At 62.9% G+C, this 14,589-nt stretch overlaps 1 protein-coding gene and 1 long non-coding RNA gene across 4 annotated transcripts in view; both read left to right on the top strand.

Moving 5' to 3' along the window:
• Positions 1-14,589, top strand: part of LOC127037376 (breakpoint cluster region protein-like) — a 45,578-nt gene that overhangs the window by 14,066 nt on the left and 16,923 nt on the right. The window lies entirely within an intron of this gene.
• Positions 13,574-14,580, top strand: LOC127037391 (uncharacterized). 2 transcript variants are annotated; one of them, XR_007770360.1, is made up of 3 exons: positions 13,574-13,592; positions 14,166-14,206; positions 14,276-14,580. It is a non-coding gene; the product is annotated as an uncharacterized LOC127037391 (long non-coding RNA). The 2 variants fall into 2 exon arrangements; XR_007770359.1 differs by lacking the exon at positions 13,574-13,592 and having other exon boundaries at positions 13,732-14,206; positions 14,276-14,347; positions 14,448-14,580.

Below are 14,589 nucleotides of genomic sequence, written 5' to 3'. Positions count from 1 at the left end.
TAATATCTCATTGAAAGATGACAGGGCCAGAAAGAGTTAATTAACTCACCTCACCGACTGACCTGACCCATGGGTGAATCTTAAAGACTGGTTAGGAAGATGTGTAAATGAACAGAGCTTTGAAATGCAAGTCGGCATTGTTAGAGGTAGAAGGGGAGATGTTTGTTCAGGTCTTGTGATGTAAGCAAACAAGTCTTGTCTATTGCTATAGCTTTAATTCAAAGATCAAAAAAGGAATATTAACATTTATGATGATACTTTAGTGAAATAGTATTATTGTCTATGTGTCTCTTTGAAGGTTGTGGTAACCTGTATCTGAACTGTTTAATGGATAAATTACTCTGTGCTAATTACCGGGATGTTTGGGAGAAGGAGTTAAGCTTATTGTTTTCTCAAGCTGAAAGGCTGCTGGAAATGTATAAGAACCCTGAGACACGATCCTAATTGATCTCAGATCTGCTTTGGGTTTCAAGAGGGGGAAACCTTAAGCCACAAGGATTGAGATCCCCAGTCACTGACTGGAGTCACCTTGAGTATGGACATTGGGCTATAACCTATGGACTATTTCTAAAAGGACTTTTGGCAACTACAAACTCATCTCTGCTATGTATCTGAACCTCAAGAATTGAATTCAGAACTGTCTATATATTGATCTTTTAACCAACACTCTCTCTCTTTTCTTTTTTAATAAATTTTAGCTTAGTTAATAAGAATTGACTATAGCGTGTATTTTGGGTAAGATCTAAGTTATAATTGGACCTGGGTGTGTGGCTGATCCTTTGGGATTGGAAGAACCTTTTCTTTTATATGATGGAGTAAGATTTTCAGTAATCATCATATCTGACAGGTATGTCTGGACGGAGGCCTGAGGCTGGGCACTTTAAGGGAACTGTGTGGTTTGGACTTCTAAGTGACCAGTGAGGTACTATAGAAGCGGTTTTGTGCTGGCTTGGTAAATCTAAATATTGGAATAACCACCGGTGTTTGGGGTTTGTCTGCTCCGTTTTGTTTTCAGTTCACCCTAGTTGAGTGACCTCAGCTGGCTCCCACGGGCAGCACCATCACAATAGGCTCCTATTACCCCCAACCCCCGTCCCGTTTTTTCACAGTTGCTGTCTGGTCACCCTACACATGTGGCCCCCAGGTGTGGTAAGTACAGGACCGTGGGTCTGGGCCATGCCCGTGCCCAGCAGGGCAGAGCATTAGACTGGACTGCCTGTCTTTCTGCAGCTCTGGGTGGGCTTTGGCTCCATGTGGCTGCCCCAGTGCCCCTCGCTGCCCTGCAGGCCTCCCCTGGCTCCATGACTGGCTCACCCAGGAGAAGTCCCTTTGCTGGCTGGCGGTGGGTGTGTAATGGAGGGGTTGGGTGGGGGGCGTGACCTAAATGCAGATGGTTCAGGCCTGGTCCCATCCCAAACCAGCCCTGCCCGTGCTGGCCACAGGCAGCTCAGTGCTCTGGGCCGAGGGATGGGGATTTCCTCCCCTGGAGCTCCTGGGCTCTGGTGAGGCGGGCTGAGCGGGCAGGTCACGTGACAGGCCGGAGGAGAGGACTTGCACAATGAGCACAGAAATAGAAATGTGTGGGTTGGCCAGCCGCGGGTACCCTGGCACTGACAAAACAAGGAGCGAGGGAGATGGGCTGATCCTGGCCAGCAACAGCAGGGCACCCTGCCCCCAGAGCCTGACACGCTGGAGTTATGCACATGGGACAGCAGTGTCCCGGGGTGGGGGCAGAGTTCCAGGGGCCGGGCTGCACCTGGGGGAGACCCCCAGAGCTCAGGGGCCGGGCTGCACCTGGGGGAGACCCCCAGAGCTATAGGGGCCGGGCTGTGCCTGGGGGAGACCCCCAGAGCTATAGGGGCTGTGCTGTGCGTGGGGAGACCCCCAGAGCTATAGGGGCTGGGCTGTGCCTGGGGGAGACCCCCAGAGCTATGGGGCCGGGCTGTGCATGGGGAGACACCCAGAGTTATAGGGGCCGGGCTACGCCGAGGGAGACCCCCAGAGCTGCAGGGGCTGAGCTGTGCCTGGGGAGACCCCCAGAGTTATAGGGGCCAGGCTACGCCGAGGGAGACCCCCAGAGCTATAAGGGCTGAGCTGTGCCTGGGGAGACCCCCAGAGTTATAGAGCCGGGCTGTGCCTGGGGAGACGCCCAGAGTTATAGGGCCGGGCTGTGGCATTGGAGGGCTTTGAGCACTGTCTGCATGAAGGTTTGTTGCTGAAAGTGTGCTCCCTCCAGCCGGGCTGAAGCTGCACTAGTCTTGCATAGAGCGGGGCTGGAGGGGAGGGGGCAGCTGGGGAGGGGGCTGGAGGGGAGGAGGTGGCTAGGGAGCGGGAGGCTGGGGATGGGGCTGGAGGGGAGCGGGTGGCTGGGGATGGGGGCATCTGGGGCCAGGGCTGGAGAGGAGGGGGCGGCTGGGGAGTGAGTGGCTGGGAAGGGGGCGTCTGGGGAGGGGGCGTCTGGGGCCAGGGCTGGAGGGGAGCGGGTGGTTGCGGACAGGGCTGGAAGGGAGCGGGGGGCTGGGGAGCAGGGGGCTGGGGACGGGGCTGAAGTGAATGGGGCCGGAGAGGAGGGGGTGACTGGGGACAAGACTGGAGGGGAGTGGGCGGCTGGGGCCAGGGCTGGAGAGGAGGGGGCGGCTGGGGAGTGAGTGGCTGGGGAGGGGGCCTCTGGGGCCAGGGCTGGAGGGGAGCGGGCGGTTGCGGGTGGGGCTGGAAGGGAGCGGGTGGCTGGGGATGGGGCTGGAAGGGAGCGGGGGGCTGGGGAGCAGGGGGCTGGAGGGGAGCGGGTGGCTGGGGACAGGGCTGGCAAGAAGGGGGCGGCTGGGGACAGGGCTGGAAGGGAGCGGGTGGCTGGGGACGGGGCTGAAGGGAATGGTGCTGGAGAGGAGGGGGTGACTGGGGAGTGGGCGGCTGGCAGCCAGTGGCATTTTAAACACAGCATCTCTTACCCCTGCTCAGAAAAGTGCTGTGGAGCGTGGTGCCCAAATCCACCCCAGCAGCCCCTGTCTCCTGGGCCTGGCCCGGCTGCACGGGTTGGATGTTGGGCAGGAGGAGGCCTGGTCTACACCACGGTACGCCGGGGAGAGTAACAAACTGGCTGAGATGCCGAGAAACTCCCCATTGCCTCTGAGCTGCAAGAAATACCTCCGTAAGGACTGAAGTCCCTGGCGCTCGCCAGCTCCCCCAGGCTCTGCCTTCCCTCCTGCTCCCCTGCCCCCTTCTGAACCGACTGGCTCGGCCTGGAAAGCCCCGCTGGAGCTGTTCTCTGTCCGTCACACCGAGGGGCGTAGCCCCTGTGAGTCCCCTGAGTCTGCCCCCCCAGCCGCGCGCGAGGACGAGCCGCTGTCTGCCAGGGCGAAAAGGGCATTAAACCCCACCGCCCCGAGCGAGGCTGGCATGGGGGGGTGCTTGGCTGAGTCATTTCGCCCAAGCTGGCTGGGTGGCAGCAGCTGCCCCTCGCCCACCCACTCCAGCCAGCTGGACAGCCCGTGGGCATATGGGAAAGAGTCAAGCCCAGGGTCGGGGGAGGCAGGGCGCTGGTTCTGAGGGCTATTAGCATGAGGAATAGTCTCCCCATGAAAACCCTGCAGGTTTGGCCGCTTGGAGCTCATCTGGGCAGAGTCCTGGGGAACAGTCCCGCCCCGGTGGGCTGGGTCACTTCCAGCATCTCTGACCCGGAGCAGAACAGAGCAGGCTGGGCTGGGAGGCTGTGTGGTCAGACTAGTGTACAGGGAGGTGTCTGTGTGACGGGTGTCTCTGTCTGCAGAGAGGAAGGCTCTGTGCGCAGCCCAGGGGGGCTATGTGAAAGCAGAGCTGCTCACCTGGGAAGCTGGGAACCACAGGGTGGGTGTGGCTGTGCAGCTCTGTCTGAATACTCCGCGGTGCAGAGGGTGTTGGATAAACAGGAAGATCTGCAAGGGGGTAGTGGGTGGGGTTGGTGCCATGGCTGGCAGTGGGTCAGAAGAAATACATCTGGATCGCATGCTGGGGCCGTGTGTTAAGGAAACGTGTATTGGGCCTGGTTGGGGGAGTGTGTGTGCAAGGACGTGCTAGCCTCGTGCCAGCGGGATGTACAACTGGTCGGTCGCAGGACTGAGGCCCTGATTCAGGTGTGTAGCTGAAGCAGTGTGGGTGTAGAAACGGCGTGGCCCACGTGCACGCCGGCGTGTCCTTGCCCCGCTGGCGATGGCAGTCCCCATTCTATCCAGCGTGATTAACCTCAGGGGCCAGCCCAACTCGGTGCCCGTTGTGCTAGATCTGGGCACATGCGGCCTAGGGCTGGACCGAAGGCAGCATGGGTGAGTTCACTCCACGGGCCCTGGCCCTAGCCTGCCCTGTGTGACGCAGCAGGGAGCAGGGCGGATTGACCTGGGAACGTCCTTTAGTTTTACTGGCACTGTCTGCATGGGGGAGGGGAGAGCAGGGGGTGACGTTAGGTGAGGGACGGTACCTGAGCCTGTAACCTGAGCCAGGAAGGGGGTGGGGGGAGTCAACACCTTTGCCCAGGAAGCTGGACAAAGGAGGAGAGCCTGCTGGAGAGGTTTTAAGTTCAGTTTGGCTGGGAAGAGGCAGGTACCCAGGTCTGGGGTCTAAGCTCCCTGCCCCCAGAGGGACCTGGCTGAGGGACCCTGGTTGTACCTACAAGCCCTGCTTGGGACTGTGTTCCTCTCATCTAATAAACCTTCTGCTTTACTGGATGGCTGAGAGTCCCGGTGAATAGCAGGAAGTGGGGTGCAGGGCCCTGACTCCCCCACACTCTGTGACACACTGGCAGAGGACTGCTCAATCTCGGGCCATTCGACCTGTTTGCCGTCCCATTGAGTGTGCAGACAAGGCTGTGACGTGGCATTTGTGATGTCCATGCTCATCCCCGCCAACCTCCAGGTGTGTTTCATGAGGGCCATTAAACAGCCACCAGCCTCTTCTCCCCAGGGCTGGGTTCGAACCAGCGACCAAGAGTTCCTCCCTGCTTGGCATCTCCTGATCCAGCCAGTGGGGCTCCCCCCTTGCCTTCCTGGTTGTGGGGAACACGCTACAGCCTGACCCCTGCTCAGTGATCAGCCTGACAGCCCATCTCCCATAGGGCAGCAAGCTGCTGTGGCAGCCGCCTGCCTGTCGGCCTAGTGGCCGAATGAAGAAGTGTGGAGTCCCAGCCCAGCCTTCCCTGCAGAGCGGGGTCCCTTCCCCCGGGGGGTGCGGGGTGACTTGCAGGGCTGACGTCTCCCAGCTCCTTCCTGCAGGCAGGGCGATCACATCCACGTTGGTGGAGCCGCGTCATTGTCTGCTCCCTTCCCCCAGCGGTGTGGGGCTGGGGGTGAGAGGTGTCTCCCACCCCGCTTCGCTGTGCGTCCCTGCTAACTGAGGAGAGCAGCATAGCCAGCCTCTGCAGGGAGCTGTGTCCTGCCCTCCTTGCTGGAGAGGGCGGCTGCACTGTCCTGTCAGACTCTGCCCCGGCCCCCAGGCACTGGATGTGTGTGTATGGGGGGGCTGTTCCTCCTCCCGCGGGGGTGACCTTCAGTGGCTGGGCAGAGAAGAAATGCCTGCAAATCGGCTGCCCCAGGGTGACTGAAACCCCAGTGATGCAGCTGGCTTCGCAGAGTGCCTGCTCTGGAAGAGTAGAAGCAGAGGCCCGTTGGGGGGGGGTCACAGGGGGACAGGGGAGATGGGCCTGCATGTGATCGGTGGGAGCAGCAATTATAACCCCCCCGCCCCACAACTGCCCTGCTGATGTCTCAGCAAGTGAAATGCAAAAGCCATTTGCAGCTCTGGCAGCAGCCCGGGGTCTGCGACCGCAGGGGCCCTGCTGCATGTGGCAGCCTGCTGCACGGGCCAGAAGCTCCCTGTGTAGTTGGTGTGTTCAGTGTCTCGCTGCCCCTGGGCGGGTGTGAGATGCACCTTGAGCCAGCTGTCCATGGTTGCTGCTCGCTGCTCAGTGAAGGCGGTGGGAGGTGAGCGGTTTCCTGCCACGAGCGGGGAGATGTGTGTGCTGCATGCACGACAGAGATCGTGTCCTGGCCCTCCTCCCCGATCCGAGCTGCATGGTGCAAGGGGCTGATGTGTGTCTGCATGCGGCCTGGAATGCAGGCTGGAGTTCAGTGCTAGCAGGTCTGGCGCGCGCTGCTGTTTGCACATGGACGCACTCGCGCAGCTGCCACCCCCCCTCCCCAGCACGACATCCTGCCCCTCCACACACGCGTGCGCACGCGTCGCTGGCTTTAGCTCTGCTTGGGGCTCAGCCTGTGGCTTTGCAGACAGGGCTGCATGGGGGTGGCCTCCCCCCAAGGCCAGAGGGCAGCCGGGCCTGGGTGGGACGTGGGCAGCAAGGCCTCTGTGTTCACCCTGGCACCTTGGGATGGGGGCTGGAAGCAGATTCCAGGGACTGAGCTGAGCAGGGAGCTCAGAGGCGACTGAATCGATGGTGCGGGCTGGGAGAGCCGCTCACCCGCCCACCCTGGGCTAGAGGGGCACCCCTGGCCGGAGGCCACCCTCCATCCCTGCTCTGACTGGCGCAGCGTGTCCGTGCTGCTGGCTGTAGTGCCTCGACCTCCCCGGGTGGGGGGCTGGTGTTTTCCCCCCATCCCCTCAGGCTGTCCCTGGCGCTGGCCATTGGGCAGGGCCTGGCCGTGCGGGACTAAGCTGAAGGCTTCCCAGGCCTGGTGGGCGGATGGGTTTGTGGTCTTTTGCTCTGTGGGTTCATGCCGGTTGTGTGCTGCAGCCTGGCTCTGCATTGCTGGGCTCAGGCCACCAGGTGACGCTCAGGAGCCTGCCGAGGCTGCGGTTTCCAGATTTGCTGGGGGTGGGTATGGGCACAGGGAGAGGGGAGCTGTGTCCTGCTGGATCCCCCTCAGCCTGCAGCCTTCCTTACTGCCCAGCTGCGAGCAGGGCCCAGCCTGCAGCATGGGGCTGGGGAGGAGCCGGGCTGGATGGGCTCGGACGGGGTGTTGCATCTGCTCGGCGCTGTGCAGGTGGCAGAGAAAAGCCGGAGCAGTTTGCAGCCCGGGGCGGCGTGCGGCCTTGGCAGATGTGAGCGTAGCAGCCTGGCACGTGGCAGTGACTCTTTAAAGATCCACCCCCTCCTCCCACCTCCGCATCTCATCCCAGCAGGATGTTGGTGCCTGTTTCTATGGTGTTTTCGCCCCATGGGGGCCCTGGAGCGCTTCGTGCCTGTCGCTGGCGGAATTCTTAATAGGGCACGGAGGGAGAAGTGCGGCCACCTCTGGTGTGGGGTGCAGCAGTGCAGCGTAAGGGCAGAGGAACGCTGTGTGCCCTTGAGAGTGCTGGGGGCGGAATGGAGCTGGGATCCCCCAGTCCACTGGGGGCGATCGCCTCTTGCCGAGCAGGTGCCGCTGACCCCAGAATCCAGGCTCCTGTCAGCCTCTGAGTGGGGAGACTCCTTGTCCTGTGAATGGCCCCCCTGCATAGCCCCTTGCACTGGAGGGAGGGGGTCTGGCCACAGCTAGTCTGTGCACAGGTCAGAGAGGGGCGCTGGAGAGCAGGGCAGGCGCTCAGATCTGGAACAGGACCTTGCAGTGGGGCCTGAGGTCCCTGCTCTGGCCTGTGTGCTGGCGGGGGGGAGCTCTGCTGGCCTGGCCATGGAGGTCTGTGGTCCCCCCCGGACTCTGGCATGCTGTGTACGGAGGGGCACTGGCTGCGTGGAGGGAGCTGCTCTGGTCCGTACAGAGCCCTGGATAATTGCAGCTCTCCGGGCACCATCCTGGCCTGCACCTTGTGCTGGTGACTCACCGCCTGGTGACTCAGTGCTCGGCTTGGCGATGAGCCCGGGGGGAGGTGGGCTCTGGTGCTGATCCAACCTGCCAGCCCAGGGGGGCAGCCTGGGCCTTGTGGGAATGCAGAGCAGTGCCTGGCACCGGGGCTGTGTCGATCCCGCTAGCGGCTCCGGGCCTCCCGCTGTGATGGCTTTCCCCTAGCATAGCCACCAGCCACCTTTCCCTGGGCCCAGGGCACTGCCGGGCCCCCGCTGCCATTGGCCCAGTGAGCGCTGTGGGGCAGGGGGCTGCCCAGTGGGGCGGGGGGGGTGAACCGCTGGCCATGGGTGTGTTGGGTGGAACGGGGATCCGTGGGGGACAGGGCAGCCCTTGGTTAGCCTGGGCAAAGAGCAGGCAGGACAGCACGCAGCGAGAGATGTGGACAGGGGACTTACCTGACCCCAGGGCTCTCTGGGAGCGTACAGATGCCCCGCAAACACATGGTCCTTGGCACGGCCCAGCCCAGTGTCTGGGTGCTTGGCTAGAGCGTAACCCCTGGGGGCAGGTGCTCAGATGGGGGGACAGGACATGCCAGGGGCATAGAGCTAAAGGCCAGAGAGCACCAGCCAGTTCCCCCTAGTTCCTCACAGCGAGCCACCAGCCCCACTGCCATGCCCAGCTGCCGGCCAGCATTAGCCACAGGAGGGAGGCCTGTGATGGCAGGGATGTGATTTGGAGGGATATGCCCAGGTGAGGGCACACAGGGAGCGCTGGCCAGGGCCCTGATCTCGGGCCGTGCGTCCAGGACTGTGCAGAGAGCGCCGGGGAGGCAAGTGGCTCTGGGGCTGTGAGGACTCAGGCTATGCCAGGCAATGATGGCAGATGGTAGTCGGGCTCCAGCTCCTCCCAAGCCAGCCCAGTCAGGTGCAGGCTGGCCAGTGAGCAGTAGCAGTGCCTCAGGGAGGTTGCCTGGGAGTGGGGAACGGCCCTCAGCCTTGCAGCCCCTTAACTGCCAAAGCCCTCTGAAGAGCCACGCTGGCTGCCTCTGGTCCTGCTGGGCGACTGGCAGCTTGGGCCAGGGCACAGGCTTCTCCAGGACTGTGCCACTCCTGGTGCCTGTTGAGGGTGCACAGCCCACACACCCTGTGCCTTTGGATTAGCCGTGGCTGAGAGATCTTCTCGCTGTGTTCGGTGCTCCACGCTGCTGTCTGAGCGCCACGGGGCGAGCATGAGCCAGCTCTGGGGATGTGCGTGGGGTGACGTGCTGTGCCCTGGAATTGGCATGGGGAAGGCCTGCCCCTGGCATAGGGCTGTAACTCTACATGGTGCTGGGTGCCTCCCATGCACTGGCACTTCAGTCTGAGTGGTTCCCTGCCCCCTCCAAGCCAGGCCTCGGTCTGTAACCCCCTACCCCAGTGCCTGGCTCCTGCTGTGGGCACGAGTGGGTCCAGCCGAGGCCTTGCTGTGGCTGCCACGGCCGGGACAGTGGAGGGAGCGCGCTCCTCACGAGATGGCTGGGCGTGGGATCGCTGTCGGTCCAGTGCCTCGGGGACAGACAGGCAGACGCGCCGGCACGAGCTGCACGCTTGGCTGGCGTGCTGACATATTGGGGTTGATGGCTCAGGCAGGTCACGTTTCCTTGGGCTAAAAGCAGAGCGGGCTGGACGTTTAACTCCTTCCTGTCCGAGCTCTGGGTGGTTTCTCTGGGTTTCTGCAGAACTGGGGCTGATGCAGCTGGGGCGCAGAGCTATGGGTCTGGAATATCTGCATCCTGGCTCGGGGGGTGGCCCAGGTGGGGTGGCTGCTTGGAGCCCGGAGTGTGACACCTGGCCGGGTGGAAGCTGTGCTTGGACATGGAGCTGGCATGGCCCTGGCAGGGCCCGGGGAGCCGGCTCTGAGGTGAGGCGTCAGGTGCTGCTCTCTCTCGGGCCCAGGGAATGGAGCTGGCCCGTGGAGATCTACCATATATACTCGCTCATTGGCCTGTTCGTTTATAAGCCAACCCCCCAAGATGGTTAGGTAAAAATAGCAAAAACTGTGTGACCCTTTCATAAGCCAACCCTATATTTCAGGGGTTGAAAAACTTTGGCTCCCGGCCCCTCAGGGTAAGCTGCTGGTGGGTCGGGACGTTTTGTTTACCTGGGGCATCTGCAGGCATGGAGCCACTTTCCGTAGCTCCCATTGGCTGGGAACGGGGAACCGCGGCCACAGGGAGCTGTGGGGCTCCATGCTCCAGGTAATCAAAGTGACAATGTATTAGATATTCAATTCAATGATTCCACAGAGTTTAAAATCATCAAATTCTGGTGTAGACCCGTTTATAAGCTGATCCCCACTCTTTGGTGTGTCACTTTTTTACCAAAAATATTCAGCTTTTGAACGAGTGTATACGGTAGTCTCCCCACAATGGCAGCTCCTCTTCTGGTGCCTCTGCCCTGGTGCAAGGTGTGGTGCATGTGGAGACCAGCACCAGCATCTGTGGGCTTCCGTCTCGCTCTCGAGGCTTCGATGGGCCATCGTTCCACTGCTGGGGCCAACAGGCTTCGAAGAAGAAGCCTTTCTCCTAGGGCTGCCGACAGGGCTGGGGGTGGGAGGGAGCAGTCTGTGTCCCTTGCGGTAGGAGCACCTCTCTGGGGCTGTCAGTCTGTGGAGCTCTCAGTGCTTTATGGGGGGGACAGGAACATATCATCCCTGTTGTACAGAGGGAAACTGAGGCACGGAGCCAGGCAGTGACTTGCCCATGATCACCGAGCAAGAGCTGGGAATAGAACCCAGGCGTCCTGTCTCCATTCCCCTAGTGTAGGCAACCTGCCCTGGGCTGTCCTGCTTGGGCCGGAGTTTGTGCAGTGAGTGCATGGTGTGAAGGGAAGGACAAGAGAGCCGCTGGCCAGAGTGCTCCCCTTACCCCTCTCCCACCCCCTAAAAATACTGACGGCATGGCTGGGGGAGGGGGTCGGTGACCTCGATGGATGTGGCAGACCCAGCTAGGTGTCACCTGCAGCCACCTGCCCATCTGGCAGCGTCTCCGCAGCCTCTTCTCTCCTCCCCTCCGTGCACTGGCGGCATGATGCTGGATGCTCCGAAGCAGCAGGGACCCCCCCCAAACTCAGGGCACTGACGTTAGCCTGTCAAGCCCAGCGCTGCCCCACGGCATGAGGTGCCCCCCCTTCGCCCCCAGCTGTCACCTGTGCCAGGCCAGGCGCAGCAATGCTGAAATGCAGCCACCTCTGGGGTGCAGGGCAGCAGCCTAGCTGAGCCCATTGCCCCGCAGCGCGCTCTGGCCAGAGGGGCTCGCTGCCCCCTCCCCAGCTTCCCTGCATGCGGGGCTGGCTCCGCTCCCCGCTCCATCTCCCGGCGGAGGCGGGGGAGGTGCGGGCTGCCATTGGCAGACACTGGCAGCTCTTCCCGGAGCGGAGCGGAGCGGAGCCTCTCCTGCCGGCAGGCAGCCCCATGCTGCAGGCTAGGGGCTGGCTCGAGCTCCCCTCGCTGGCCGCCCTGACCCGCTGCTGCCCGGGCTCCCGCCAGCCCGCCCCAGCCCCGCTCCCCCTGGCCCCCTCCCCGCTCCCCGCCCCTCGCTGCCTTTGTTGGGAGATGTGTCGGTGGCCGAGGATCTGACAGCCAGCCGAGCCTCCCCGAGCATGGAGCCGCTCAGCCACCGGGGCCTGGCGCGCCTCTCCTGGATCGACACCCTCTACAGCAGTACGTGCGCCTCGGGGGGACCAGGGGGCACCAGGCTGGGGGGCGCCGGAGGAGCCGGGGACTCCTGGCTGTGGGACTCGGAGAGGGCTGGAAGGGCCCTGAGGTAGGATCGCTCAGGGGGCAGGGAGCCTGCTCACCTGGGGGCATGGTGCCAGGCAGGGGCCCTGGCCGGCTGAGCACCTCTCCAGCCAGGCTGCAGCATGCCCGGCCCGGTTTCCCCCTCCGTCTCTACCTGTTGTGTAACGCTGGGCCGGGTGGGTGGCAGGATCCAAGCGGAGCGGCTGTCCCTGCTGCCTGTGCCTGTTGTAGCTGGGGGCCTGAGCTGTTCAGCGCAGCCCCCTCCCCATGGATGCGTGCTCCTCTCCTGCTCTCTGTCACTGCAGGCTGCTCCGGGAAATGCTCTCCCCCCATCCCTGGGCATTCTGGGGGTGGCACGACCCCCTGCAGCTCCATCCCAGGCAGGTTATGTAAATGGACAGGCTGAGGCTGGTGCAGTGGGGTCAGGCAGGCGAGCGGGGAGGATTGGGGCACCCTCCCCTGCGATCACCCCGAGAGACCTGTGCAGCTCTGCAGCGGAGATGCTCCCTTGAGGGGGACCCACAAGAGGGGGGCTGTCTGTGGCGTGTGCTCTCCCTTGGGAGATGCCCTCATTTGCCTTCACCTGTGTGGCACCGGGGGGGCCCACAGGCTGATCCACCTGGGGAACCGTATTCAGCTGTGCCCAGTTCCCAGCCCCAGAACAGGCTGTGCTCTGCGGGGGCTTGGCTGAGACCCCTGGGGGCAGCGGTGGGCTTGGGTGTTGCTCCTGCAGCGAGTGGGGCTGCACCGTGTAGAAACACTGGAGCCGTCCACGCCGAGCTTCCTGCGTTGCTAGCTGGGTGACCTGAGCGCCCGGGGGGCCTAGCCCTGCGCTGCCCCCACACCTGATACCCCTTCCAGCGAGAGCAGGTCAGTCCTCGGCTCGCCCTGCTGCTGTCAGCTGTGGCCCCTGACATGGGGCCTCCCTGCCAGCCCCTGTGCCACCGGTTACGAACTGTGAAGCAGGCTGGTCCCTGGGCTTGGGCCACTTTCCAGTGCCCCCTTGTGGCCGTGGCGGGAAGGCCACTGCGATGCGGGGAGTGGGAAAGAGCTCCAGGACCCGGGTCGCTGGGGACCTTTCGTGCGGTGGGGTTGCCTGGAGGGCTCGTGTGACTCTCGCGCTCTGCAGCATGGCTCTGGGTAGCCACCACGGCCCCAGGGAGACGGGGGCTGCCTCGGGAATGGGGCCAAGCTCCTTGCGGCCCCAAGAGGGCTCAGGGAGGGGAATCCGCCGCGTCCCTGGCCCTCGTGCTGGGAGGGTGACCAACTGGGTCAGTGGGAAGGCCTGGCTCTGGCTGGATTTCACAGCCCTGGGGTTGCATGCAGCAAGCACCTCAGGTGGGCAGGAGCCAGAACATGCCCTGGCAGTGGTGCAGTGAGTGGGTGAGCTCCCCGACCCACCCCCAGGGCCGTGTGCTTAGAGCCCCGGACGTCTGGGTTCTATTGCTGCCTCTGGCTGACTCGCTGTGTGGCCTGGGGCGGGAGCCGGGGTTTCTCCCACACCAGGCAGGACTGAGGCCTGAGAAGTGCTTTGAGGCGCTTTGCAGATGGGGCGAGCGCTGGAGAGCCCCCGCTACTGTACCTGGCTGTGAGTTCTTCCTGGCCCCTGTAGGCAGCCAGCCTGGGGCCCTGAAGCATGAGGTGATTGTGCCGGAGCCGTGGGGCTCGGAGTGCAGCACCTAGGAGGGCCCGGTGCCGGGCGGGAAGGACCAGTAGCCTTGTGAGGGACAGCGAGGCGGTGATGTGAAGGGCGGGGAGAGGACGCGCCCTAGGGCCGGCACACAGCTGGTAGGTTGCCTGGCCAGGGGCTCTGGAGGGGGTGGGTTGGGTGCTCTGAGTGGCATTGCCTGGCTGTATCATTCATACTGCGAACTGTCTGTCAGACCCCAGCCCAGGGTGCTCTCCGCCGTAACATGCAGCAAAGCAAAGCGCACCCGAGCGATTGAGGCTGAAATTCAGATGAGCAGGGCATGGGCACAGGGTGTGGGCAAGACCTCCAGGAGCGAATGGTGGGGCAGGGTGAGGGCCTGGGGGTGAATGGTGGGGCAGGTGCAGGCCTGGGGCGAATGGCGGAGCAGGGTGCGGGCCTGGGGGTGAATGGTGGGGCAGGTGCGGGCCTGGGGCGAATGGCGGAGCAGAGGGTGCAGGGTGCACGGGTGAATATCAGGGTAGGGGGTACCAGGGGTGAATGGCGGGGCAGATGCAGGCAGGATGCTGGCCTGGGGGTGAATGGCGGGGCAGGTGTGTCTCGGAGTGTGGGGGAGTCCGGGCCCTGCACCCCCACTTCCTGTGATTCACCTTGACTCTCAGCCAGCCAGTAAAGCAGAAGGTTTATTAGACGAGAGGAACACAGTCCCAAGCAGGGCTTGTAGGTACAACCAGGGCCCCTCAGCCAGGTCCCTCTGGGGGCAGGGTGCTTAGACCCCAGACCTGGGTTCCTGCCTCTTCCCAGCCAGCCCCAAACTGAAACTAAAAATCTCTCCAGCAGGCTCTCCTCCTTTGTCCAGCTTCCTGGGCAAAGGTGTTGACTCCCCCCACCCCCTTCCTGGCTCAGGTTACAGGCTCAGGTACCCTCCCTCACCTAAAGTCATCCCCTGCTCTCCCATCCCCCTTGCAGATAGTCCCAGTAAAACTAAAGGACGTTCCCAGGTCAATCTGCCTTGCTCCCTACTGCATCACAAGGTGCGGGCAGGGGGGGCAAATGGTGGGGCAGGTACAGGCAGGTGTGGGCGAGGGGTGAATGGTGGGGCAGGTGCGGGCAGGGGGGAAAATGGTGGGGCAGGTACAGGCAGGATGCTGGCCTGGGGGTGAATGGCGGGGCAGGTGCGGGCAAGGGGGGCAAATGGCAGGGCAGGTGCAGGCAGGTGTGGGCAGGGGGGGCGAATGGTGAGGCAGGTGTGGGCTGGGGGGTGAATGGTGGGCAGGTGTGGGCAAGGGGGCAAATAGCAGGGCAGGTGCAGGCAGGGGGACGAACGATGGGGCAAGTGCGGGCAGGGGAGGCGAATGGTGGGGCAGGTACAGGCAGGATGCCGGTGGGGGGGACGAATGGCGGGGCAGGTACAGGCAGGATGTGGGCAGGGGGAGCGAATGGCAGAGCAGGTGCGGG

This window comes from Gopherus flavomarginatus, chromosome 19, assembly GCF_025201925.1.
Source record: "Gopherus flavomarginatus isolate rGopFla2 chromosome 19, rGopFla2.mat.asm, whole genome shotgun sequence".
In the NCBI taxonomy this organism is placed as follows: Eukaryota; Metazoa; Chordata; order Testudines; family Testudinidae; genus Gopherus; species Gopherus flavomarginatus.
The sequence above is the reverse complement of the archived record's forward strand: the minus strand, read 5'-3'. Positions and strand labels throughout refer to the sequence as shown.